We start from the raw sequence: 26,843 nt of genomic DNA on the forward strand, positions 1-26,843 counted from the left end.
AAAAAGCAAGAAAAACCTTGAGGGTAAACTAGCAAGTAATAACAAAAAAAAGACAGTAAGAACTTATTAAATATGTAAAAAAGGAAGCGAGATGCTAAATGAACATCGGCCTCTTGGAGAATAAGGCTTCATGGAAGAAGAGACAAACAGCATTTGAGAAATGCTAAACAATCAAAACAAAATAGTGGCTGGGTAGCAAATACATACAATAACTATCATTAGAGATGAAGTACTATGGAAATTAATGAAGCTAAAGACCAATATAACCTTGGACTTGATAGGTTGCATCCTATATTATTAAATGAAGCCACTCCAGAGATAATAGATTCTTCTGGTAGTAATTTTGCAGGAATCCTAAGATTTGGGACAAGTCCCAGAGGATTGGAAAACTTCAAATTTAACACCTTTCATGTAGAAAGGGAAGAGACAGGAAAAAAAACAGGTGACTATAGGCCAATTAGTTAACGTGTTATTGGGAAATTGTTAGTCTGTTTTAAAGGATGAGTTAGCAGATCATTTAGATTAGATTAGATTAGATGCAGCTTAGCATCACAAAGGAGAGATCATGTCTTATAAGTTTATTAGAATTCTTTTGAGGAAGTAGCAAGCAATACAGATAAAGGGGAAGTAATGGATGTGATATTTTGGATTTTCAGAAACTTGATGAGGTAGCACACAATAGGCTACTTAATAAGACAAAAGCCCATGATGTTGGGGATAGTATATTGATAGAGGGTTGGCCAACTATAAAAAGAGACAGAGTTGGGGTAATTAGGCATTTTCATGGCGGCAACCTGTAACTGATTAATTGCTACAGGGATTGGAGCTAGACCCATAATTATTTATGATATTATATTAGTGATTTGGACAGGGAAAGTGAATCAAGTTTGTGGATACCACAAAAATACATGGGAGGGCAAATGGAGGTGATGACAGTCTACAGTGTGAAATAGACAGGTTAAAGAAGAAGGCAAAAACTTGGCAAATGGAATATATTGTGGGAAATTGTGAGGCTGCGTAGTTTGACAGGAAGAATAGATGACCTGAATATTATTTAAATCGAGGAAAAAAAAACTGCAGAAATTTGCACCACAGAGGGGTTTGTTGGCCCTTGTGCATGAATTACAAAAGTCTGGCATACAAGTTCAGGTAATTGGAAAGGCACATAGAATGTTGGCCTTAATTTCAAAGAAATATAGGAAAGTCTTGCTAAAACTCTACAAGGAACAAGTTATACCATGAAGATAGCAAGAACTGCGGATGCTGGAGCCAGAGGCAACTCAGCGTGGAGCTGGAGGAATGCAGCTGGCCTGGCAGCATCAGAGGAGAAAGAAAGTTGATTTTTTTTTCTGCTCAGGACCCTTCTACCCAGAATGTTGTGAGCAGTTTTGGTCCCCTTTTTTATCGAAGGAAGGATATAATGGTATTGGATGGCTGTCAAGTCTGGGTTGTTAAATATCTTTAAGACTGAGAGACAAATTTTTAATGATAAGGGAATCAAGAGTTGTGGGGAAAAGGCAGGAGGGTGGAGTTGAAGATTATTCAGTCAGCCATAATCTAATTTGAATCAGGAGCAGGCATGTTTGGCTGAATAACCTACTTGCGCTCCTACATCTCTTCACATTATGGTCTTGTACAGTGATGCATAATATATATTTAATACCTCACACTTTGACGTATGTCTTCCCCCTGGACCAACAGATCTCCAGTTTGGTTGCTAATTGCCTCTACTGGTCCTTTTTGCTCTTAGTATACTTGTGGAAAACATTTAGATTCTCTTATGTTTAACACCAATGTATTCTCATAATGTATGTCTACAATGGATCTGTATTTGTATTTGATATGGATATCCCATTTATTTACAAGCGGACATCTGCCATACTGACATTTTGCCTCCTTTCTCAAACATGAAGGTCTACGTTAATTTTGCTATCTTTCTCCTGGTGGGGAATGTAGTTATACAACACTAAGCAGTCTTCTGCTTAATGGTTGACCATTGTTCCATTGCATTTGTATCTGCCAGTTTTTCACTTCAATTTAGTTAGGCTCTATCCATCTTCATGTTGCTGTAACTTATCCAATTTTTGTTGGGACATTTTTATTCTTGACTGCTCCATGACTTTCTCCATATAACTAAACCTTATGATACTTCTACATTCTACACTTGGAGAAGGAGGAGTGCGGCACAGGAGTAGGCCCTTTTGGCCTTCCAAGTCTGTGCTGATCATCATGCCCTAACTGAACTAAAACATAAACCTTCTGCCCCTATTCAGCCCATGTTCCTCTATTCCCTCCCTATTCATGTAACCCTCCAGATGCTTCTTAAATGTTGCCAATGTACCTGCTTCTTCCACCACCTCTGGCAGTCCAGGCTCCTACCATTTTCTGCATTTAAAACCTGCCTCGCACATCTCCCTCGTACTTTTTCCCTCTCACCTTGAACCTGTGCCCTTTGTAATTGAAATTTCAACCCTCGGGAAAAGCCTCTGACAATCCACGCTATAGATGCCCCTCATAATTTTGTAGACCTCTATCAGGTCTCCTCACAGCCACTGTCTTTCCAGTGAAAACAATCCTAGCCTTTTTAATCTTTCCTTATAGCCAATGCCCTCGAGACCAGGCAACATCCTAGTGAGCCTTCTCTGCACTATCTCCAAAGCTTCCACGACCTTCTCGTAGTGTGGCAACCAAAACTGCACACAATACTGCAGATGCGGCCTAACATCCTCCATATTGGCAATAACATCATAATTCCATGCAGTAATCCATGTTCTTAGTTCATTTGTCTTGTTATACTATTTACATTGAAGTAAATGCATTCCAGACCTCCAGTCCCTCTGAGATCTGCGACTTGAGTCAGGACTGCATCCCTATTTGAAGTGTCGTCAACCTCCCCATGTGCAAAGAAGATTATTTGTTGGAAAGTGTCACTATCAGAGGATTTCTTCACTTCTTGCCTCTCGTTGACCTTTTGGGTAGTTACCCATATACTGTTCTGATCTCTCTTTTTAAATTTCACCAGCCCAATAGACCATATGAAGCTGCATAAATATTTACACTGATGCATTGGCCCTGACAATTTTAGTTTCACTTCTCCATTTCCATTATTGCTCTTAGGCTGTTTGTTAAATAAGCCGTTTGGTGGTTTATAGTCTGAGATTTGGTTTGATGGATTGTGTATCCAAACAACCTGCTCAACAAGGGAAAGTCGCATGATTGTTTACGGTACCTTCAGATAGAACAGCACATAAAAGCAATAAGTTGTTCAATTCTTGAATCTCATTACAATTTATATTTGTGATATTTGGAGAGGACGGACATGCTTGAGGTTGTAGGAGATGAAAGGTCCAGTTAGTTGATGATACAAAATCAAGCAGAATATCAGACGTTAAATTGAAGGATATTTTGAAGAAAGTTTGACCTTAATTTTCCAAAATACACTTCTGAAAATTAACCTTGGAGATTGAGGGAAGGCAATATTTCTTCAAAGGAAAAAGTCAAAAAGCTGGGAAGTTAAAGCTAGTTACTTTGTTTCACTTTAACAGTAAGCTAAATGCTCAAGAAATGTAAGGTTAAAGAGCAGTCAGCATGTAGTTCCAGAGCTAGATAAATAAATGTAATGGATTAAGTTCATATGAATTTTCAAAAACATTTAATGATGCACCAGATGAGAAACAGATTAGATTGTAAACAGCAACTTACTGGCTAAGGAAAATGTTGTAAAATGAAAAATTATGATCATTAGGTTATGACCTGATAGCAATGATATTCAAAAGATAACAATAACTGGAATGCTTTGTAATGTTGAAAGCCATTGATAAAATTCTGTGGCTGCACTACTTCTTTGCAATTCCTGGGAGCTTCTTTCTATCTTGTATCTCAACTCCTATCTCACGCCTGTCTTCAATTGTGGGTAAAGTTGCCACTCTCACTCTGCCTCTCATTGCGGTCTACTTCATCCCAGCATAAATTTCACACACAGGGTGTGCAATGCCTGCCAACATCAAATTATGCAAATATACGGATACCACATGTAGAATTAAGTCAGTACACTCCACATTGCTGCAGCCTGCTGCAAAGAACCCATGAGTATATAGTAACTGCACAGAAATACAAATGCATATTTTCTGAAAATCAGAAAAAAGCCTTTGGTTAACATAAAATAAGGAAAGACCTTAGAATTTACACAAGTTTGGTGTTGTAATTTGCTGAGTGTTAATATTTTTCACATGCAAGTGATATGTCCAATGCCAATGATAGTCTTTCTAATCAGCTGATACATTATTACAGATGGCAATGTGTCAGGAGAGATTTGGCCTTGTTCTGAAGATTTTTTTCTCAGTTCTGTTGGAGGAAAATGCAGTAGACATGTACTGTGAACCTGACCATATGTTGCTTCAGAATTAGCTTCGTAAAGTATACATTGCAACAGAGAAGATAAATGACCTCTGTTTCCTTGAAATTCACTCCTGTTTACAGTGGTTGGGGAATGAACTACATTTGGCCAATTTCAACCTTGCTTCTACTACTTGTAAGTCTACATTTCAGATAATTACAGTTGAAATAATTGAGAAATACTGGGCAGTTTGGGACCACATTTAAATCTAGTAAAAATAGAGCAAATAAAATTAATTCTTAATTCCTAAAATAGTTTATCTTCAACATTTTTAAAAAGATTATACAGTTTATTGCTTAGTTTAATGGTATTTTGTTTTTCTCCTTTTTCCTTTATTTTTTAAATATTCTTCTCTTTGCCATTATTGGCCGTTTATTTGTGCTGGAATGTCTTGAAATCAATTTTCATTCCTGAACTGCAGGAGTTGGAAGGTTCGCAATTCTACTTTGACCTTCCCGCACCTTGAAGTCACAACAGAATTTTTAAAAGATGAGATGCCAAAACCCAATTTAAGGCAAATAATGCTGATGCTGGAAGTCTTTTAAAAAAAACAGAAAACAGGGGAAATATTCAAGGTCAGGTAGCATCTGGGGAGAAAGATACAGAATTAATGCTCATGATTATGATTTTAAATAGGTCTTTTAAGGAATCAGCAGCTAATCATTTGCCAGTTGAACCGTCTGCCTGAATTCCCTATGCCTTGTGAAAAGAGAAATTGAGTGGGTTGTTTTATAGGTGGTTGATCTAATTACACCTACTTTACATCTCCAGCAATGTTGAATTTTAACCCACGGATTATCAGCATTTAAATTCATTGCACTGTAAAAGTATATAGTAATAATTCTTCAAATAACTTAGATAAATTCTCAATTTAAATCAATGTTTATAAGTTACCTTTATAACATCAAACGTGCAATACATGCTCCTAATTCTTTGGGATATAAGTTGCCAATAAAAGTTGTCAAAGTCAGTTTGCTAAATAGAAGCAGGAAACGTTGGCTGCAACAATAGGAGAAAGATGCTAATTTGTTGGTCTGTCCACTTTTCTGGTAATTTGTCACTTACTGCTGCCCTGTTAATTTTGCTGATGTTTACAGTTGTATTGATTTGTTAATTCATGAGATTCTTTTTCTCCATTAATTTTATTATCATTTCCATTTGTTAGTAGAAGCACCATACCCAGCCATCGCTACCATCTTGTTACTATGAAAGGGTGTGCATGTGTGGTAATGTTTGTCACTATAGGAGCATGGTTTTCTCTTGAGAATGAAGATTGCAGCAGTAGTAGCCAGAGGATGGTGCTGTTTCTGTTTTCTCAATTAGTTATCAATTAAAGAATGCAAGGTTCAGGATGTCAATTCAGATCTAATTCTGTGGTGAAAATTGAACTCAAGACCCTTTCTCCTTGTGGATAGAGTTCATTGACGACTCACTCACACAGCTCAATGCACACCCAATGCTACCAATTTCTCCTCTATATTAGTCAGTTAACTAATCAGTGAATGCTAGTGACCAGCTTAATCCCTTTCTATTCTGGCCTGGTGACCATATAATTCAGAAGAATGAGGCACAGACTATTCAACCCTGAAGCAGTCGGGGAGCCAGTGAGAGCAGAATTAATCTACTAGTAAAAAACTGAATAAACTGCAGATGCTGTAAATCTGAGACATAAGTAGAAATTGCTGGAAATGCTCAGTAGGTCCGGCAGCATCTATGGAGAAAAATCCGAGTTAACATTTCAGGTTGAGTGACCCTTTCTCAGAACTCAGGGTATTTATCTGCGCAAGATGGGAGTAGGTCAGGGTAATGTTTTGGTAACCAGTAAACTATAGATGGAGATAGAGCCGAAAGAGACACAAAAACAGTTAGACAGACAAAGGCATGGATATTGATCTGGCAATGGAGGATGAATGGCTGTGAATGGGAATTGCTAGTGACTAACAATGGATGGTGTGTAATGGCAGACTATGTGTGATAACAAGACCTGGTTTGGGGTTAGGTTAAGGACATGGGAGAGCTCGAGTCCTAAAGTTATTGAACTTGATATCGAGTCCAGAAGGCTGCAGCCTCCCCTGTGGAAAATGAGGTGCTGTACTTCCAGCTTGTGCTGTGCTTTGATATGTGAAGGCACTGCAGCAAACCTGAGATAGATGTTGGCTGGGCAAACAGGTGGTGTGTTGAAGTGGCAGGCAACTAGAAACCACACCCTCCACCTCCTCCAGGACTTCCAATTCCCTGGCCCCCAACACCTCATTTTCACCATGGACGTCCAGTCCCTATACACCTGTATTCCGCACACAGATGGCCTCAAGGCCCTCCGCTTCTTCCTGTCCTGCAGGCCCAACCAGTCCCCCTCCACCGACTCCCTCATCCGCCTAGCCGAACTTGTCCTCACCCTCAACAACTTCTCTTTCAATTCCTCCCACTTCCAACAGACTAAGGGGGTGGCCATGGGCACCCGCATGGGCCCCAGCTATGCCTGCCTCTTTGTAGGTTACGTGGAACAGTCCCTCTTTCGTACCTACACAGGCCCCAAACCCCACCTCTTCCTCCGTTACATTGATGACTGTATCAGCGCCGCCTCTTGCTCCCCAGAGTGGCTTGAACCGTTCATTCACTTCACCAACACTTTCCACCCCAACCTTCAGTTCACCTGGGCCATCTCCAGCACATCCCTCACCTTCCTAGCCCTCTCAGTCTCCATCTCAGGCAACCAGCTTGTAACTGATGTCCATTTCAAGCCCACCGACTCCCACAGCTACCTAGAATACACCTCCTCCCACCCACCCTCCTGCAAAAATTCCATCCCCTATTCCCAATTCCTCCGCCTCTGCCGTATCTGCTCCCACGATGAGGCATTCCACTCCCGCACATCCCAGATGTCCAAGTTCTTCAAGGACCGCAACTTTCCCCCCACAGTGGTTGAGAACGCCCTTGACCGCGTCTCCCGCATTTCCCGCAACACATCCCTCACACCCTGCCCCCGCCACAACCGCCCAAAGAGGATCCCCCTCATTCTCGCACACCACCCCACCAACCTCCGGATACAACGCATCGTCCTCCGACACTTCCGCCATCTACAATCTGACCCCACCACCCAAGACATTTTTCCATCCCCACCCTTGTCTGCATTCTGGAGAGACCACTCTCTCTGTGACTCCCTTGTTAGCTCCACACTGCCCTCCAACCCCACCACACCCGGCACCTTCCCCTGCAACCGCAGGAAATGCTACACTTGCCCCCACACCTCCCCCCTCACCCCCATCCCAGGCCCCAAGATGACTTTCCATATTAAGCAGAAGTTCACCTGCACATCTGCCAATGTGATATACTGCATCCACTGTACCTGGTGTGGGTTCTTCTACATTGGGGAAACCAAGCGGAGGCTTGGGGACCGCTTTGCAGAACACCTCTGCTCGGTTCGCAATGAACAACTGCACCTCCCAGTTGCAAACCATTTCCACTCCCCCTCCCATTCTTTAGATGACATGTCCGTCATGGGCCTCCTGCAGTGCCACAATGATGCCACCCGAAGGTTGCAAGAACAGCAACTCATATTCCGCTTGGGAACCCTGCAGCCCAATGGTATCAATGTGGACTTCACCAGCTTCAAAATTTCCCCTTCCCCCACCGCATCCCAAAACCAGCCCAGTTCGTCCCCTCCCCACACTGCACCACACAACCAGCCCAGCTCATCCCCTCCACCCACTGCATCCCAAAACCAGTCCAACCTGTCTCTGCCTCCCTAACCTGTTCTTCCTCTCACCCATCCCTTCCTCCCACCCCAATCCGCACCTCCATCTCCTACCTACTAACCTCATCCCACCTCCTTGACCTGTCCGTCTTCCCTGGACTGACCTATCCCCTCCCTACCTCCCCACCTATACTCTCCTCTCCACCTATCTTCTTTTCTCTCCATCTTCGGTCCGCCTCCCCCTCTCTCCCTATTTATTCCACAACCCTCACCCCATCCCCCTCTCTGATGAAGGGTCTAGGCCCGAAACGTCAGCTTTTGTGCTCCTGAGATGCTGCTGGGCCTGCTGTGTTCATCCAGCCTCACATTTTATTATCTTAGAAACTGAGGGTCTCTTTTGTGAACAGAATGCAAGTGTTCTGTGAAGCAGTCATCCATACTACGCTTCATTTCCCCAATATAGACAAGACCACATTGTGAGCAGTGAATGCAGTAGACTAGATTGAATGAAGTGCAGGTAAAGCATTGCTTCACCTGGAAGTTGTATTTGGGCCCTTGGATGCCTGAGGACAAGATCAGAAGTCACCCAACACCAGGTTATAGTCCAACAGGTTTATTGGAAATCACAAACTTTGAGCTCTGCTCCTTTATATCAAGTGAAATGCAGGGAAGCGCACAGGCACAGAATTTACAGGCCTTTCTACACTGATGGGTTAACCAACTCCCACAATTACTTGGGCAATACATCTTCTCACTCTGCTTCCTGTAAAAACTCCATTCCATTCTCCCAGTTCCTCCACCTCTGTTCCAATGATGCCAGCTTTGACAAGGGAGCATTCAAATGCCAATCATCTTCCTCAACCAAGGATTCCCCAACGTCATTGTCAGAAGGGCCCTCAGCTGTATCTGACCTATCTCGTGCTTCCACTCTCACTCACTGTCTTTCCTTCCCCCTTGTCATTACCTACTATCCCACCAGCATCCATATCCAGAGGATCATTAGCTGCCATTTCTACCACCTCCAGCGAGATATCACCACCAGACATACATTCCCCTCCGCTCCCTTGGCAGCCTTCTACCGGAACTGTTTCTTATGGGGAACCAGGTCCACTTTTCCTTCCTTGCCAATACCACCCCCTACAGCTCCATGGCACCTCCTGCTGGAACCACAGAAGGTTACCTCCTGGTGACTGGTTACCTCCTCTTCTGCACCCAAGGACCAAAACATACTTTACAGGTGAAGCAGCATTTTACCTGCACTTTACACAATTTAGTTTATTGTATTCATGTGGAAGCATTGGAAAAGGTGCAGAGGAGATCTACCCGGATGTTGCCTGGAAAGGAGGGTAGGTCTTATGTGGAAAGATGGAGATATCTGGGGCTTTTCTCTTTGGAATAATGAAGGATGAGAAGTGTTTTCATAGAGGTGTACAAAATGGTCAGAGGTATAGATAGTGGATAAGCAGAGACTTTTTCCTAGGGTAGAAGTAGCTATTGCAAGGGGGCATAGTTTTAAAGTGAGTGGAGGTAGATATAGGGGAGGCAACAGAGGTAGGTTGTTTACTCGGAGAGTGGTCGGGGCGTGGAATGTATTGTCAGAGAGGGTAATGGAGTCGGCCTCATTAGGGGCATTTAAGTGGCTGTTATAGATATTTGGATGTTGTAAAAGGTAGGGGTGGAGGTTAGATAGACCTTAGGATTAAGGTAAGGTTCGACACAACATTGTGGGCCGAAGGACCTGTGCTGTACTGTTCTATGTTTTATGTTGTATGTTCTATTCGCTGCTCACAATGTGATCATGTCTATATTGGGGAAACAAATTGAACACTGGGTGACAGCTTTGCAGACCACTTGATTCTATTCACAAAAAAGACCTTGAACTTTCAGTTGCCTGCCATTTCAACACACCACACTGTTCCCTGGTCAAAGTCTCTTTCTGGCTTACTCGAGTGCTCCAGCGAAGCTCAGTGCAGCACAAGCTGGAAGAACAGCACCACACATTCCACCTGGAGACCTGCAGTCTTCCAGACTCAATATCACGTTCAATAACTTTAGGGCTTGAGCTTTCCCTTTGACCTTACCCCAACCCCCACAACCAGGCTTTGTTATCATACACAATCTACCATTACACACCACCCATTGTTCATCACTAACAATCCCTTTTCACCCTCCTAGCCAGATTGTTATCCAATCTATTGCCTGTCTAACTGCTGTTCTTTTTGTCTTTTGGGATCTATTCCCAACTATTATTTACTCCTTATCCCATTTCCCCCCTCCCTATCTTCTGTAAATAAACTGATATTTTCCTGGTTACCATCAGTTCTGAGGAAAGGTCACTTGACCTGAAGTGTTAACTCTTGATTTCCCTCCACAGATGTTGCCTTGCTGAGCTTTTCTAGCAATTTCCATTTTTGCCTCTAAATTAACCTTTGCTGTTATAGGTGCTGGCACCATATTTAAAGTTGAGACAGTTTAGTGTTTGTTGTTGTTGGGGGTAAAAACGTACTCCTCCCTACCTTTTTCCAGTGTTGAAATCACGTACAACTTTTGCCATGGGACTGCCACTGCTTTGAACTTTCCCGCTGCTGTTAACTTGAGTTTTCTTGCTCCATCTGCTGGTTCCTTCACTGAAGATTCAAAAGAAACGGAGCAACCTCACTGGAAGGTGACAGCAACAATTTGACAAGTAATTGTTAGGTGGCCTGTGATTCGGTGATGCCTTTGTGTAGCCCTTCTAGTCTACAAGGGTGAGGTGAGACGTCATCTCTGCCAAGTGCAGGAGAGATGTCCCCCCATGACTGAACAAGTCCAGATAGAGCTTGCAGAGGGTTTGATAGCTCTGGGGGATAACTTCTCAAATCTGGATCCATTGCTTTCAATGATTTTATTCAGCTCACTAAAGTGATAGCTCCTGCTGAACAGACATTTGCTCACAGCTGATGATGAAAAGTGAACATATATTTTTACAAATATGAGCAGTATCGATGATGAAATGTGCTTGTGCTATCTGTATGCCATCAGAAGGTCATCATCTTCTCCCTTTCCCTTCATCTACAGCCTGTACAGCCCTGGGGTCTGCAGCTATGACAGATGGAGCCCGCTGTACGATGAAATCCATTAGCCTTAGAGTTTTGGTCAGATGACCCCAGGGGCATTTGTGGTTGGGGGGATCAGGCATGCTAAATGTGAATTGCCCAGAGACACAGGCACCCTCCTTGGCTTGAACTCCCACAAGAGTAAACATGGCAGGCTGGGTGGAGATGGAAGATGTGGATGCATCTAGAGTCTGAGCGCAGTGTTCTGCAAGGCCTGTATGTGGCCCTGCTCTGTCTGGGTGCTTACTTGCACAGTTCTGTCTCATTGTGAGGAACGGATGCCTGGAGTGGGGTCAAAGCCCATTGTTCCCATGTTGCCTTGGATAAGCATATGGATAATGATGGGATAGTGTTGGGGGAGGGGCTTAGATTAGTTCACAGGTCAGTGCAACATCGAGGGCTGAAGGGCCTGTTCTGCGCTGTATTGTTCTATGTTCTATGTTCTAAAGTGAAAACTCCACATGCCATCGCCTTTTGCAACCTATGTGTGGCTCTGTAAGGGGATTTGCTTGATGTCCAGGAAGTGACCACTCAGATGTTAGCAAGGTACTGAGACGACAAGCAGCACATCATGTCAGAGGTATGACTGAATCTCAGTGGGAAGTGCCCTTCTTCTGGAGTTCTCTCACCCAAAACGTTGACTGCTCCTTTCCTCCAGATGCTGCCTGGCTTACTGTGTCCTTCCAGCGTCCTGTTTGTCTGCCTTGGATTCTAGAACCTGCAGTTTTAGTGTCCAAATATGTTAGGCCATTGCTTGACTAGACTGTGGGACAACTATCCCACTTTTGGAACAAGTCTCCAAATGATTGGCGACAGCCCAGAGAAGGTCCCATGGGTTGATCCCAGGTATGGAGCAATTTTCTTGAGAGGGTGAGTAGGTTGGACTTATAGTCATGGGCTTTAGGCAATTGAATGGAAAGTCTACTGAAACATATAATCCTTAAGGGGCTTGATGGGTGGATGTGGAAAGATTGTTTCTCTTTGTGGTAGAGCAGAGGGATAACATCAGGAGAAAGTGTCAGCCATTTAAGACAGAGATGAGGAGGATGTTTTTCTCTGGGGTGATGAATTTGTAGAATTCTTTACTGTAGAAGGATGTTGAGACTGGGTCTTTAAATATATTCGAGTTTGAGAGAGACCGATTTTTAACTGTTAATGGAATCAACGACTATGGGGTCAGTGGCGTCGAGGATTATCAGATTGGCCCATGATTTGAGTGGCAGAATAGATGCAATGGGATGAATGGTCTACTTCTCTTCCTACTGCTCATGATCTTGCGTTATTGAGGCAGTTAGATAGATATAAGGCGACTACCGGGCCATTTTAGAAAGCAGTGAACAATCAACTATATTGCTGTAGGTCAAAAGTTACATGGGGGCCAGATCATGGAAGCATTACAAATTTCCTTCCTGAAAAGGACATCAATGAACCAGTTGGGTTTATTACAGAGCATTTTGTAACAGGGAAACAGCAGTTAGCTCCTGTCTTCTTTAGATTGATGTCCTGGCTAAATTGGTGTGGTTTGGATAGAAAATAGAACATACCTATGCCATGCTTTTGTTTTCCATCCTGTATAGTCCCTTACTTCCTAAGAATAAAATATGGCAATTTACAATAAAACTGTCCATAATGAGATGTATCGAACATAAAGGAAAATTTTGAAAACATATTTTTAATGTAAGGGACTTTGGCTAACTTACAGCTTTACTATTGGCAACAGAAGGGAAATTTACTTTACATGTTTTTAAAAAGCAGTGCACAGGCAAGGACAGCAGAAGTATTTGTTTTTAAATTTAAATATTGCTTGCAACTTATGATGATGAGGGAACAAAGTCTACTTGAACTCTAAGTGTACTCCTTGTCAAAGACCTGTGTGCCTCCTAACAATGTTAATACTCCCAAGACGTATGATTTGGCAATATCAGTGCCACTGCTTGATGGCAATGACCAACTCGAAAGAGAGGTAGCCTAACTGCATTGCTTTGAAATGCAGTAGCATTTTCATTGCTAGGTGATACCAGAAACACAACTGGTCCAGTCACATCCATGTTGTTTTGATGCATTAATTGGTTTTATTTAACATTCTTGGTCTGGCATTTGTGGAATTGTCAGACTTTGCAAGTAAATTTTAAAAGTTGATGAGCTTTACTTGATGGAAATATACTCAAACCCCCATATTTAAGGGTTATTTGCAATGTACCATTGTGATGAGTGGCTGACCGTTCGACTGTGTTTAGGTGAGTTTAGCATCTGGTTATAGAATGATAAAGTTTACTGAACGGGTGGTATATTTCAGATCATAATTAATTGCTACAGAAAAATTCCATATTTGCATCTTACCTCTAAATCTTCTGCCCATTACCTTAAATTTATGATCTGTGGTCACTGATTCTGTCATTTTAAATAATTTCTTCCTAATTACTTTAGTAAAGCTGTTTGTAATTTTTATATTTGTGTCAATTCTTCTCCTCTTTAAGAACAACCACCCTTAACTGCCAGTTTATAATATGAATTCCTTAATTCTTGGTACCAATTGAGTGACTCTCCAATGCATCATATCTGGTCTTCAAGTGACGTCTTAGGAAGGTTATGACTTCTTAATCACTGGTGTGCAAAATTGCTCAAACACATGCCAGCTAGAGCCTAACTCTTAGGAGTCAACATTCATAAAGAAATATCATTAATGATTAGTGAAAATCCCAAGATTGGATGCAGGTTTCCCGATGCACTATTCAGCTATGTTTAGAGAGTATTTTGTTGGCCAAAAAGCACTTTTTTGGGGATGTCTTGCTGGTTGTGAAAAGTTTTAGTTTGTATGCACATTTTTGTCCACTTAGATTCCAAATACATTATTGTGACAAATAGTGCTTTGTATTTTCAGTACGCAAGGAGCTCTTAAAGAGCCCCTAGTTCCCATAGTGCCTTTGAACAGATGAGTCATCCCAAAGCTTAGGAAAAACAGGTGGAAAGCCAAGAAAGATTAAAAGGACTCCCCAAAAACTAGTTTAAAGAAATGGGCTTTGAAGAGGTTTTAAAATAATCCACATTCATGTCGCATTTTATTACAACTTCAAAGATCTCGAAGCACCATTCAATTCAGTTTAATCGTATTTGTTATGTAGGCCACTTGGAAGCTAGTGCAATAGTAAAATTGAACACAGTAAAGTCATACAAATGGCTATATGATCGTGGCTATTTACGGTAGTTTTTTTTAGCGAAAAATATTGCTCACAGAAAATATAACGGATAATTTCCACACATTTTCGAAATAGTGACACAACATCCTTTCGAGAGGGCAAACAGTATCTCATCTTAACTTCTGAAATGGGGCCACTGAGTCAGTAGTTTCACAGTATAGCACTGTAGAGTAAGCTCAGATTTTGTGTTCCAACACTAGATGCGTGTGTGTGAGACCTTTTACCTTTTAACCTTCTACATCAAAACGAGAGATCTATCACCAACCATGGCTAACATTGCGGTCATAAATATAATGCAGGCAAATGCAGCTGCTAAAATGTGCACCAAAGTTTCATAAATAGAAATGCAATTGTGCGAATTAATTATTTTGACAATGCTTGAGGGAAAAAAAAGTGTTTTCCAAGATGCAGGAAGAATGAGTTTAAGTAACATTATAGGGTCTTAAGTTTATTAGAAAATGTTGATTGAAAACCATCTGCCTGAGGCTAACCAACAGTGTGCAAACTCTGTGTTGCTATGTTTATTTTTGTACTTTAAAGTTTGTATTATGTCAATGTGTATTACTTCTGTTGTTGTTTGAGTTTTAATTTGTTTTAGCCATTGGGTCACAGTTCTTTGAAACAATATTGATAGGTTTTAGGGAAAATTTCATGTCTACCTGTTGGGACATTTAGGCTGAATGTAAATCGTTAGGTGACACAACATACTCTAAGCAGACACACAAATTATTCACTGGTGCCATCTTATCTTGGTAAAGACTTTTAGAGTTCATAGACTAAAAGAGACAAGCTGTTACAAAAATTTTGATCTCACAAAGTGAATGGCATGTCAAAGAATGACTGCCAGAGTCAGAAGCGATATCACTAAGGCAAACATTACTTTTAAAGAAACAAACCCAAAATCAGCAATCTAATGAAACCATGAAACTAACAAGCCCATGAGAGTTCAGGATGTCTCTGATTAGCAGAGAGAGTAACGTCTGACAAGGGCTGATAAGTGGTGATTCTTAGTGATTAGGTACACAAGAAAGGAGGGCTAAGGACAGAAGGAGCACGTTGGTCAACAGAAAAGAACTAGAGACTTGTTGCCAGTCAACCAATGTTGAATAGGTAAACAAAATGAATCAATTATATTCTGTGATAATAAAGATTGAATGTTCATATAACTGTATTTCAGCAAACAGATTTATCTATTTTAAATAGATTAGTACCACTACTCTTCTGTTGTTATAATGAACATAAATTTTTACCCTTTGTTTGAATGTTTGTAGATAAAACAATTTTGTAATATGTGGCAATTGATTTGAATGTAAATGAAGAATAGACAAGTTGGTGTGTCAGTTGTTAAAACCTGATTCTAAATTTTGGTGTCAAATATATGAATTTTCCTTAATTTTTCAAAATCTATTAAAAGAAATAAAAGTTTATTTAAAGTAGTAAATCCAATGTACCCTCAATAAAAGCAATCAGTGTGCTTCTGAACAGCTATGCCTGATATTTATGGTAATGACCCAGTTTTGTAATTTGGGAATGTTATGGGTGTATGTTGTAAAATATTCAGTTTGAAAATGTACACTCTGAACCTAATCTCTGAAGATATGAAGCTCAAGCCCCTATGTTTATTTTTCTACTTAGGCAATCAGTAATCCTTTCAGAAGAAATTTATTTATGACTTAATCAGAAGAGTTGTAGTAGACATCAAGATAAAATAAGCTAGGACCACAGGTGACCTTTGTCACATTAGTCAACATGTGCACACTATAAGGTAAACCACTCTCTTAGATAATTTGCACAATTGGACAGTGCTGTCACAAAGGTGACTAAAAGGACGACCAAACATTTCAAATTCCCCATGGTTTTTGAACCTTTTGATTACATCCTTGAGGTTATATACTCCAAACATAGACTTCCATTGTTATTTGAAGCATATAGTCTTCTGATCCCCAGATTACAGGTCGACTGCAGTGACAAACTGTGATTCTTACTGTGAATTCATGACATGCTAGAAGCTGTCATGATGCTTTTATATTGTGTTGGTCCAGTGACTCAGCTCTAGATCCACAGCAGAGCAGAGTGTCAAGATTCCAACTGTGTGGCAAGAGATCTCTGAAATACCCAAGGTTTAAGAATCCTTATATAAGCAAGAGTGCTGAAGGGAAGTGGTAGAGGGAAGAACACATGGCAGCAAGGATGGAAATTGGGTAAGCCATTAAAAATGCTTAAAGGCGAGTTCCTGTGATTTGAATTAATTTCAAAAAAACATATTATGCACTTAATAGTGGCTCAAGAATCATGATGGTATGTGGTGTACTTCATAATTTTGCATTCAGAAAAGGGCTGATGACATAAAGATGTATGGAATATGCATAGAAGTAGACCATTCAATTCCTTGAGTCAGCCTCCCTATCCAAAATGATTGTTGCTAAATGGTTTGTTTTGAATTCTACATTTCCATCTACCTTGATAACTGTTGAATTGATTGCTGAACAAGAACATGTCTGCCTCTGCCTTATTAAAAATTCAACAAACCGACTTCCATTGCCTTCTGAGGCAGACAGTTCCAAAGTCACTCAATTGTCTGAGAGAGAACATTTCCCTCATCTATCTTAAAAGGATGATTTCTAATGTTAAAACAGTGCACCCTAGATTTGTACTCAACTGCTTGAAGAAACATTTTTTGCACATCCACCTTGTCAAGACTATTCAGGATCTTGTGTACTTCAATTAAATCACCTCTCGCCCTTCTAAACTTCAGTGGGAAGAAGCCCAACCTAACCTCATGTGATAATCTGCTAATTTCAATATCGACCTAATAAAACTCCTCAGAGTCACCACAAATGTACTTACGTACCATAGGATTCCAGACACACCAATGAAGCTATTGTTGATGCTGACAATCTAACTAATAAAGAATGGGAAGAAAGTATTGTTGCAATGACTGCGGGTAAAAAAAACCCTTCACAAATGAGTAAATGAACTGTTTCTTGTGACTCTCAACCATCAGTTGTATCCTTGTCAGAAAATGCAATCCTGACAGAAACTGGGGACATGTTGACTCTTTGCAATGAGCGCTGAGGCATCGAATTAGAGATTATTTAATGACATGAATATGGAAGTATTTAAGATTAATGAATATGAATAGGAAGGATGTGACGAGAGTTGTGACCACACAGTTTGGTGAAGGGATCTTAGCTGTTCATTATATTTATTAATAATTTTGAAGGAATGGAAATCTTTATGTCTAAGTGTAATTATACAAAAATGGGTGCCACAGCATATAGTACAGAAAGGAGCAGAAAGTTGTTAAGGGGACGATAGATTAATTAAGTGGGCACAGTTTGGGAAATGGAGTTCAATGTGAGGAAGTGTCAGGCCATCTTTAGACCTGAGGAAGGTAGATTGGTATATGTTCTAAATGATAAGCTAGGAAATGTAATATTGCTAAAAGCTAGCAGACTGACACAAAGAAAAATTAAACAGATAATGGATTGTTAACATTTATCTTAAGGAGTATAGATTTAAAATCTGAAGTTAAGCTACAACTGCATAAAGCTTTGGTGGGACTCTATCAAACACTGCATGACTGTGACAACTCAGTGTGGAACTGGAGGAACACGGCAGGCCAGGCAGCATTAGAGGAACAGGAAATTTGACGTTTCGGGTCAGGACCCTTCTTCAGAGGGAGGGGAAAGGAGCTGGGAAATAAATAGAGGAAGGGTGGGGTTGGGGAAGTTAGGTGGGGTGGTGATAGGTGAGTACAGGTAAAGAGTGCTGGGGATTGGTTAGTGAGATGGGAGGGGTGCATAGGTGGGAGACAAGCTGGACAAGTTGTGTCAGGTCAAGGAGGTGGGGATGAGAGGGAATTTTGGACATGGGATGCGGCAGGGGTTGGGGAGATTTTAAAACTGATAAATACCATGTTTAGGCCATGGGGCTGTAGCTCCCTTGGTGGAATATGAGGTGTTGCTTCTCCAGTTTGTGGGTGGCGTCACAATGACCAAATCATCATCTCATGTCCAAACCTCCCTCTCATGCCCATCTCCTTGACCAGGCATAACCTGTCCATCTTTTCTCCCACCTATCCTCCCCACCCATCCAGTTGACCAATCCTCATTGCTCCCTACCTGCACCTCACCTATCGCCAGCTCACGTATCTTCTCCAACCACACCTGCCCTCCATTTATTTATTTCCCAGCTCCCTTCCCCCTCCCCATTTCTGAAGAATGGTCCCAACTATCAGAAGCATCAACCTTTCTGTTCCTCAGGAACCAAAACAAAGTTGCTGGAAAAGCTCAGCAGGTCTGGCAGCATCTGTGGAGGAGAAAACAGATTCAATGTTTCGGGTCCGGTGACCCTTCCTGTTCCAGCGTTGCCTGGCCTGCTGTGTTCCTCCAGCTCCACACTGTGTTGTCTCTGTCTCCAGCATCTGCAGTTCTTGCTTTCTCTCACTGCATAACTGTGGTCACTTAATGAAGTACTCTGTCTTTGTGACAAGGAATATGGTACCATAGGGTACTCTGAAAGGAAATGGATACTCTGTTTTGCGATTGACATTTGCTATGTCATTACCTTTTGTTAATTTACTGAAGTAATTCAGTTTCTAACACTGCAAAAGGGCTCTTGAGGATTTGGAATCTCACAGCTAACTCTTTCCACGTGGCATTTGGCTCATGTCTGTTTCTTCAATTATAACAGCTTTCTGTTCTCTAATTTCGGTCAGTGACACGTGCACATCAATCTGTGAAATGTTAGATACTTGCTTTATTCTTTCTGTAGTAAGAGACTGCTTAAACGTCTAGCTGAATGGAACCCTTTAAATTTGAAAGTTGCCATCTTACACCTTTGCTTCCAGGCTCCCCTGACATATTTCAGTGATAAGGTGTATCCTTTATAAATGTTGTTTTAATTAGATGACACCAGATTTTAAATTAGACTAAGTCCCATTTATTCATCAGCCCTGTACTTGCTGGATTACATTAACTCCAAGTCCAGCCATGCGTTGAATTTGCAATTCTGATCCTTGTTGTCTAATCGCTTCATGACCTTGCACCTTCCCATCTTTGTGAGCCCCTACAGCTCTACACCCTTAAAAACTTTGTGCTCCTCTAGATCTGACCTTTTGCATATCCCCCACATTTTTAATCCCATTCTAGCTCCCTTCAGCCATCTGGAATTTCTTCTCAAATCCTCTCTCCACACTTCTTTCTTGTAAATGTTTGTTCCAAACCTCCCTCTTTGACAAAGCATTTAGGCACAAGCTCCTTGTCTTTTGGCTCGGTTTCAGTTTTTGTTTGATAATGATGTGTAGTGTGTTTATGCCACTGAATGTGTCACTGCATCAAAGGGGCTGTATAAATGCAAGCTGTCGTTACAGTGAGGGCTTGATTTTGCTTCACAATTTGAAATTGGGTAGACGGGGGATGGGAAAAGGAATGTAATGGGGAGGGCATATTTTCTCCTTAGCAGTGATCCTGGTGTTTCTGTTTCAATTAATGAATCAATTATCTTTACTTACTGCTGAATTCACCTGACACTGTCCACAATAGTCATTAAAAATACAGTAGTGACCGTGAATGTTGAACAGAGAAGGCCTACCCTCAATAATGGTTGCTTTAACTTCTTTCTTCTGCATTAATATAAATTAGAAAGGCCTATGTTCATTCAGAGGATTTAATAAAATCAGTGGCAAAAAGCTTTGCCACACCTCCTTTTGGGAACTGTCCTGCTTGCTGCAGTATTCCTGAATTTTCCCATGAAGTAATGTCAGACTCAGTCTGGCAAAGATTCCACTGGAAGATCGAGTCATCAATTAGGTCCAGGTTCATGGTCAAAGATAGGAGACCCTCCCGGTCCCATTTTCAGTCATGATAGAAATTTCATAAATAGCCTAACCATATGGTTGCAGAGACTTTTAAAAAAAACCCAGTGTTATTGGCACATGTCCCATACCCCCAGTGTTATTTACACATGTCCCATTTGAATCTAAGGCCAAAATCTCACCCAGGTCTCAAGATGTTCTGCACGTTTTTCCCTGTGAGTTATCGTGTGCCAGTTAAGACTGAAATTCTGACTTGAACTTTGACTTCACCCACATTTTTGAGACTATTTGTAGCAGTATAAGAATAAAATCAACTAACCAATGACTTGAGCACACGGCTTTAGTACGACATAACTTAACCAATGAGTCCCTTTGGAAGTGTGAATAATTAGTATTTGTTGAAGTAATAAAATATTAACAGCTTCTAACTAACCAACAAGTATATTAAATTCATGTTCGGTATGAATTGAATTATAAGCAGAAAGTTTAATTTGTACAATTTTATTGCAGCTTATCCCATTGCACAATGTTAAAACTATTTGTTTGTCTGTTAGTCATGTATTTACTGAAGGTTTCAGTGTGTATGTTGATTAAACCATAAAAATCTCACTCGAGTAAATCTGAGGCCGAAATCTTTTCCAAAAATGCATTATAACTGCACGGCTTAGTGGACTGTACCAACGTCCTGATCTGTGGGAGGAATGGAAATATAATTAACCTGGTTTAGAATTCTTGCGCACTGATATTTGTCAGTTTCTGGCAAGTGTCTTAGTGTCAATAATTAACATGTTATTATCTCACTTTACCTTTGACAAAAATGGATTTTTCCTTCCCAGTCGCATGAAATGCATATTTTTATTCATTTCTCTCTCTGTACTAAGTCAGTTCTGCTGTTAATATATATTGGCATGCAGGCAAAAATATACTCTCACGTACTTAATATGTTAGTCGATTTATTTGATGTTCTGTAAGACCATTTCATTTAGTTGGTAGCTGGACAAGAAATTCTGTGATATTTTTCATTCATTACTTATCTCCCGTTTAGATTATAAAATGCGTGCAGTCATGAAGTATTTTAATTCACTGAAGATGAGACAAAAACACTGCGTTGCCATGCAGAGGCAGCAGGTGTCGAGAGACCCTTACATAATGAATCATTAAGGCAACTGCAGAAAGAACGTTAAGGCACTTCATAACAGTGACGTTTGGTGTATGGGGGTGGGGGAGGTGGGCTATATGTGTGTCGTGCCACTGATTCATTTTGCTGCAATTCTTTTTGCTTTTTTCTTTCTCAAAATTGGGGCATACCGTTGCTCTCAGTTTTGTCAAGCACATGGCTTAGTTCAGCTGAAATCTGTATGTACCTTGCACAGAAGTGTGTACTTGTTTCAGTGCCAAGCAGATGTCCGAGAAATGGAGAGACTCCAGCTACCTACAGGCTTATTGCAAGTGCGATAAAACTGCCTATTGCTGAATCAGTGTTTCTCACAACCTGAACACTAATGGACAATGATTCAACATTTCAGCGTGAGTATGCAGTCCAGGGTTTGATTTAAAGTAGTACCTATACAATAGACTTGCATGTTTATAATCACCTGAGCTTGGTCTAACTGTTGTAATCTAGAAGCCAGGATTTGTAAATCTGGGTCTCTTGCAATATTTTTGCGCAAATATATCTATGAATGCTGTAACTAGAGCTCAGGAAAAGAAGCGTCCTCCTTCACAGGCATTCATTCTTCAGTGTATTCTAAGTATGTACAGCATTTAGAGTTTTATTTCCTACTATTGTGTTTGAGCGTCAAATACAAACGTTGCGCATTTTGGAAAATGCATTGACCAAAGGTTATTTGGTTGGTTAGCACTTCCAAAAAGGAAAATTATAAAGCCATTATTCTATCCAGCAGCATGTACTTTATTAGGTTTTGACTGTATAAAATATCTGTACCTCAGTGCATTTAGCTTCATGGTTGGAGGAAAAAGTATCAGGTATTTTTTAACTATTCATAATTGAATATAATTATGCACTGCAAATTTCCATCATTATAGAATTTTTTTGGGTGGGTAATAGGGAGTGTTGGTTGCTTAGGAAATAAGGTCGAAGACATGTCCTGTCTTTTCAAGGACTTGTTTCAGCAAATCTCATATGTAGGACATTTCCCTCCCCCCACCACCCCACTCCATCTTGTAACTTGTATATGGCAGAACGATACTAATGGATGGACAGAACTCTAAATAATACTGCTTAGCTTCATCTTCATTTCATTTTTTAAAGAAGTGTTGTTTGTAAGATGCATTCTATAACTATTTGAATCAATATCTCTAACATTGCTTTCTTATTTGAGAACTAGATTCTTCACTGGTCAGAGAAAGTGAACAAAAGTGAAATAGCTTATTTTTCTTTTTAATGGACAAATGGACTGCTTAACACAGAATACTGTTACAGGTCAATATTGCAGCGTTATTTTGTCATTGCTCGTATTTAGTTGTCATATTTAAAGATCTATTGCATAGCATGAATTTAGCCTAGTGTCCAATATGGTTAACAACCTTCAAGGGGTGTTGATCTCTATTATATATGGAGATGTTAAACACAAAGGCAGTAATTTTTCAGTTGTAGTTGTGTTGTATTGTCTGGATTCTGAGAATGCACTTCGATGTTCGGAAAGGCACTAACATTTCTTCTTTTGACAAGGATTAATTCTGGCTATCCAGGTAACAAACAGTTAAATTTTAAATTCATTATTGTGATGTGAACTTCACTGACAAGACAAGGCAAGTACAGATTACCCTTCCTTAGTTGGCCTGAAAACATGATGGTTAACCTTCTGTCTTGACATTTGGACCATTGTTGCAACTGAATGTTTGTTTCTTTTTAGTGACTTCAGAGGTCAGGTAAACAAGAACCATAGTTTTGTGGGACTCCAATCACACATCAACAACAATTTAGATTTACGTAATGCCTTTAATGTAATAAAATATTTCAGAGGTGTTCACAACAGCATTGGAAACTGATGTCTAATACCAAATCACTTAAGGAGATATACCAGATGACCGTAAGCTTGCTGAAATATGTAGATTTTAAGGAGGCTCTTAAAGGAAGACAGTGAAGTGAGTTACAGGGAGAAAATTCCAGTACGTGTGGCCAAGGCAACTGAAGGAATGACCCTCATAGATTCATAGAGTGGCATAGCACAGAAACAGACCCTTTGGTCCAACTCATCAATGCCAACTGGATATCCTAGATTAATCTAGTCCCATTTGCTAGCATTTGACCCATATCCCTCCAAACTCTTCCAATTCGTGTTTCCATCTAGATGCATTTTAAGTGTAATTGTACCAACCTCCATCACTTCCACTGGCAGCTTGTCCATACACATAGCATCCTGTCCAAGCCCCTCATAATTTTACAAACCTCTATAAGGTCACCCCTCAACTTCTGACATTCCAGGGAAAATAGCCCCAGCCTATTCAGCCTTTCCTGTTGGCTCAAACCCCTCCAACCTGGCAACATCCTGTAAATCTTTTCTAAATTATTTCAGGTTTAGTAACACTTTTCCCATAGCAGGGACACCAGGATTCCAAACGTGGCCTCACCTGTGTCTTGTACAGTTGCAACATGACATCCCAACTCTTATGCTCAATGCACTGACGAATAAAGGTAAGCATACCAAGCACCACCTTCACTATCCTGTCTACGTGCCAACTCCACTTTTAAGGAACTGCATCTGCACCCTTAAGTCTCTTTGTTCAGCAACACTCCCCAGGATCTTACTAATAAGCTTGTAATCCCTGCCCTGAATTGCCTTACCAAAATGCAACACCTCACATTATCTAAATTAAACTCCTATCTACCATTCCTCAGTACATCCGTCCATCTTAACAACGTCATATTGCACATTAAGATAACATTCTTTATTGTCTACTCCATCACCAATTTTGGTGTCAACTGCCAATTTACTAACCATTCCTGTTATATTCAGATCCAAATTCATTGTATATATGACAAAGTAGTGGACCCAGTACCAATCTTTGTGGCCTACTGCAGGTCACCGGACCTCCAGTCTGACAAACACAGAAAATGCTGGAGGATTGAGGTTGAAGAAGATTACAAAGATATGGAGAGGTTAGGCTATGAAAAGAAGTGAAAACGAAGATGGTAGTTTTAAAATTGTGATATTGTTTGACTTGGAGCTCATGTAGGTCAATGAGCACATATGTGATGAGGGAGAAGGACAAGCTGTGAGTGAACACAAGGATGGCAGAGTTCTGGATGACTTCAAGTTTAGGGATGAAGAATGTGGGAGAACAATCAGGAATGGACTTGAATAGTCAAGTCTAGAGGTAGTAACAACCTGAATAAGGATTTCAGCAGCAGATGAACTAAGATTGGGACAAAATCAAACAGCATTATAAATAAGCAGTCCTGTTGATGGCATGAATACAAGGTGAGAAACCTATCACTGGGTCAAATGTGACAGCTTGAAAGGATGAAAGAAAGAATGTTAGTTTTCAATCTCTAAAGGATTACTAAACTGAGTTTTGACCTGACAGTTCTTTGTTACTTCTTCTAACACCATTTATTAAAATTCTTTGATTTGTTTTCAAGCTGATTTAAAATTATGAAATTACCAAGATAGGATTTCAACTCCAGTTCGTTGGATAATTAGTCTAGGTCTGTGTTTTTGCTTATCCAGTAACAGAATTACTATCCACATTTAGTACTGAGGACAGCTGTGATTTAATTTCTGTCAACCTCAAGGATTCAAAAACCTTTGTTTGAAAGAAGTTATAAAAGCTTTTGTTTAAAATCTCCAATACATTTGCTTCTATCCTTATGAAAACACTGATTTCATATCAGAATATGTCTGATACTTAATTACTGTACTCTGGTATCTCACCTTTTGATCTAATGCTTCATATTTGAAACTAGATTAAGTGCCAGTGGGCTATCTTACTACAGCAGACCCCTCAAGGCGCTGGAGCAGTACCACCAATGCTTCCTGCAGAAGATCCTGCAAATCAGCTGGGAAGAAAGACATACAACACGAGCCAACATCCCCAGCTTTGAGGCACTGGCCACCTTTGGCTACAATGGGTTGAGCATGTCATCTGCATGACCAACATGAGACTCTGCAAGCAGGTGCTGTAGTCCCAGGTTTGAAATGACAGGTGACCCCAGGTGGAAAGAGGAAATGCTTGTGACCCTCTAGTTCCTGCTGGTGAACTGTTGCATTCCCAGAGAATCCTGGGAATCACTGACCTGAGACCATTCAAAGTGGAGGAAGTGCACCTTGAGACAACTGTCAGGGTGGGGGGTGGTGGTGGGGGGCAGCGGGCAGCAAAAGTGAGGCAAAAACACCAGAAGGAGTGTGCTGCCACATCAACCGCCCTACCCATTTCTCCCTGTGACCACCTTTTTTTTCTATTCATTTGTAGGAAGTGGGCTTTGCTGGCTGGCCAGCATTTCTTGCCCATTCCTAGTTGCCCTTGAGAAGGTGGTGGTGAGCTGCCTTCTTGAACCACTGGAGTCCTCCTGCTGTGGTTTGACTGACGATGCTATTAGGGAGAGAATTTCAGGACTTTGACCCAACAACAGTGAAGAAACGGCAATATATTTCCAAATCAGGATGGTGAGTGACTTGGAGGAGAATTTGGAGGTGATGTTGTTCCCCAGCATTACTTTCTGCCCCAAGTATGAATGAGCCTGTGGAATCTGCATCAGACTGTAAAGTCACCTATGGACTCACCCTGACAGTGGAAGACAATCATCCTTGTCTGTGAGGAACCACCAGTGATGATGAATTTACCACAGGGGTATCATATGCGAAGCAGTTGCTGTCTAGGCCATCCTTCTCAAATGTGCACTTTCCATAATGCCTATTCATTGTATCACAAATAGGAAATTCAGTTGACTTCCCATTCTTTTATCAAGGCAATTGGTATTGCGCCTAAATATACCACCAAGATTCCTTCATACCATTCAGCCAATATCAACTAACAACTGATAACTACAAGCCATTGATCTTGAGACCTTCCAGATCTCTTCATTTTGACTGTAAATGCACCAAATGATTAGTTGAATGGACAGTAAACTGCATCAATGTTTGCATACCGGCATGTTGAGTAACTAAATAAATTCATTTCATCACCAATAGCAGCATCGCTCACTTCTGATTCTCATCATCAAATGAAAACACAGGTCTTTTTTCATATAAACATAACAGGATCTACTTTATTCCATTCCACATTTGTTAGAACATTTTTTACTTTTTGTTTTAAACTGTAAGTTTCAACAGTTTTAAGACTCAGTAAGTTAAGTCTATTTGTGTTACCTGTGAACATCATCAGGACACAATAACTGAGAAATTATAGAAAAGTATATAAAGTTGAATGGTTGTCCATGAGCATTTTTCATGATTTTGTAAATTAAACTTTAAACTCCGAGGGATTACCTCTGTTTATTAGGCAGGTTGAAGCTTTGTTTGAGCGTAAGATTGTTAAGACCCTTGATATTACCATTGTGAATGTTATTAAACATTCAGGAATCGGCCAGAAGTTGGATTATTATAAGGATTTCTGCACGGAATTATTCTAATAATGTCAATACAGTTTGTGTCAAAAAATCAGCTGTGGCAGTGCAGAG

General features: G+C 40.6%; 1 protein-coding gene across 15 annotated transcripts in view; it reads left to right on the plus strand.

Annotated features, from left to right (window-relative positions):
- Positions 1-26,843, plus strand: part of lrrc7 (leucine rich repeat containing 7) — a 617,590-nt gene that overhangs the window by 127,713 nt on the left and 463,034 nt on the right. For 10 of the 15 annotated variants that reach the window (XM_048539166.2, XM_048539173.2, XM_048539175.2 and 7 more), the window contains exon 1: positions 21,454-21,727. The exons of the other annotated variants lie outside the window; for them this stretch is intronic. The gene's annotated coding sequence lies outside the window, so the exon portion shown is untranslated. Of the gene's footprint in view, positions 1-21,453; positions 21,728-26,843 lie in introns of those variants that run through there. 15 annotated transcript variants of the gene reach the window in all.

The sequence above is a fragment of the Stegostoma tigrinum genome, chromosome 8 (assembly GCF_030684315.1).
Source record: "Stegostoma tigrinum isolate sSteTig4 chromosome 8, sSteTig4.hap1, whole genome shotgun sequence".
Lineage (NCBI taxonomy): Eukaryota > Metazoa > Chordata > Chondrichthyes > Orectolobiformes > Stegostomatidae > Stegostoma > Stegostoma tigrinum.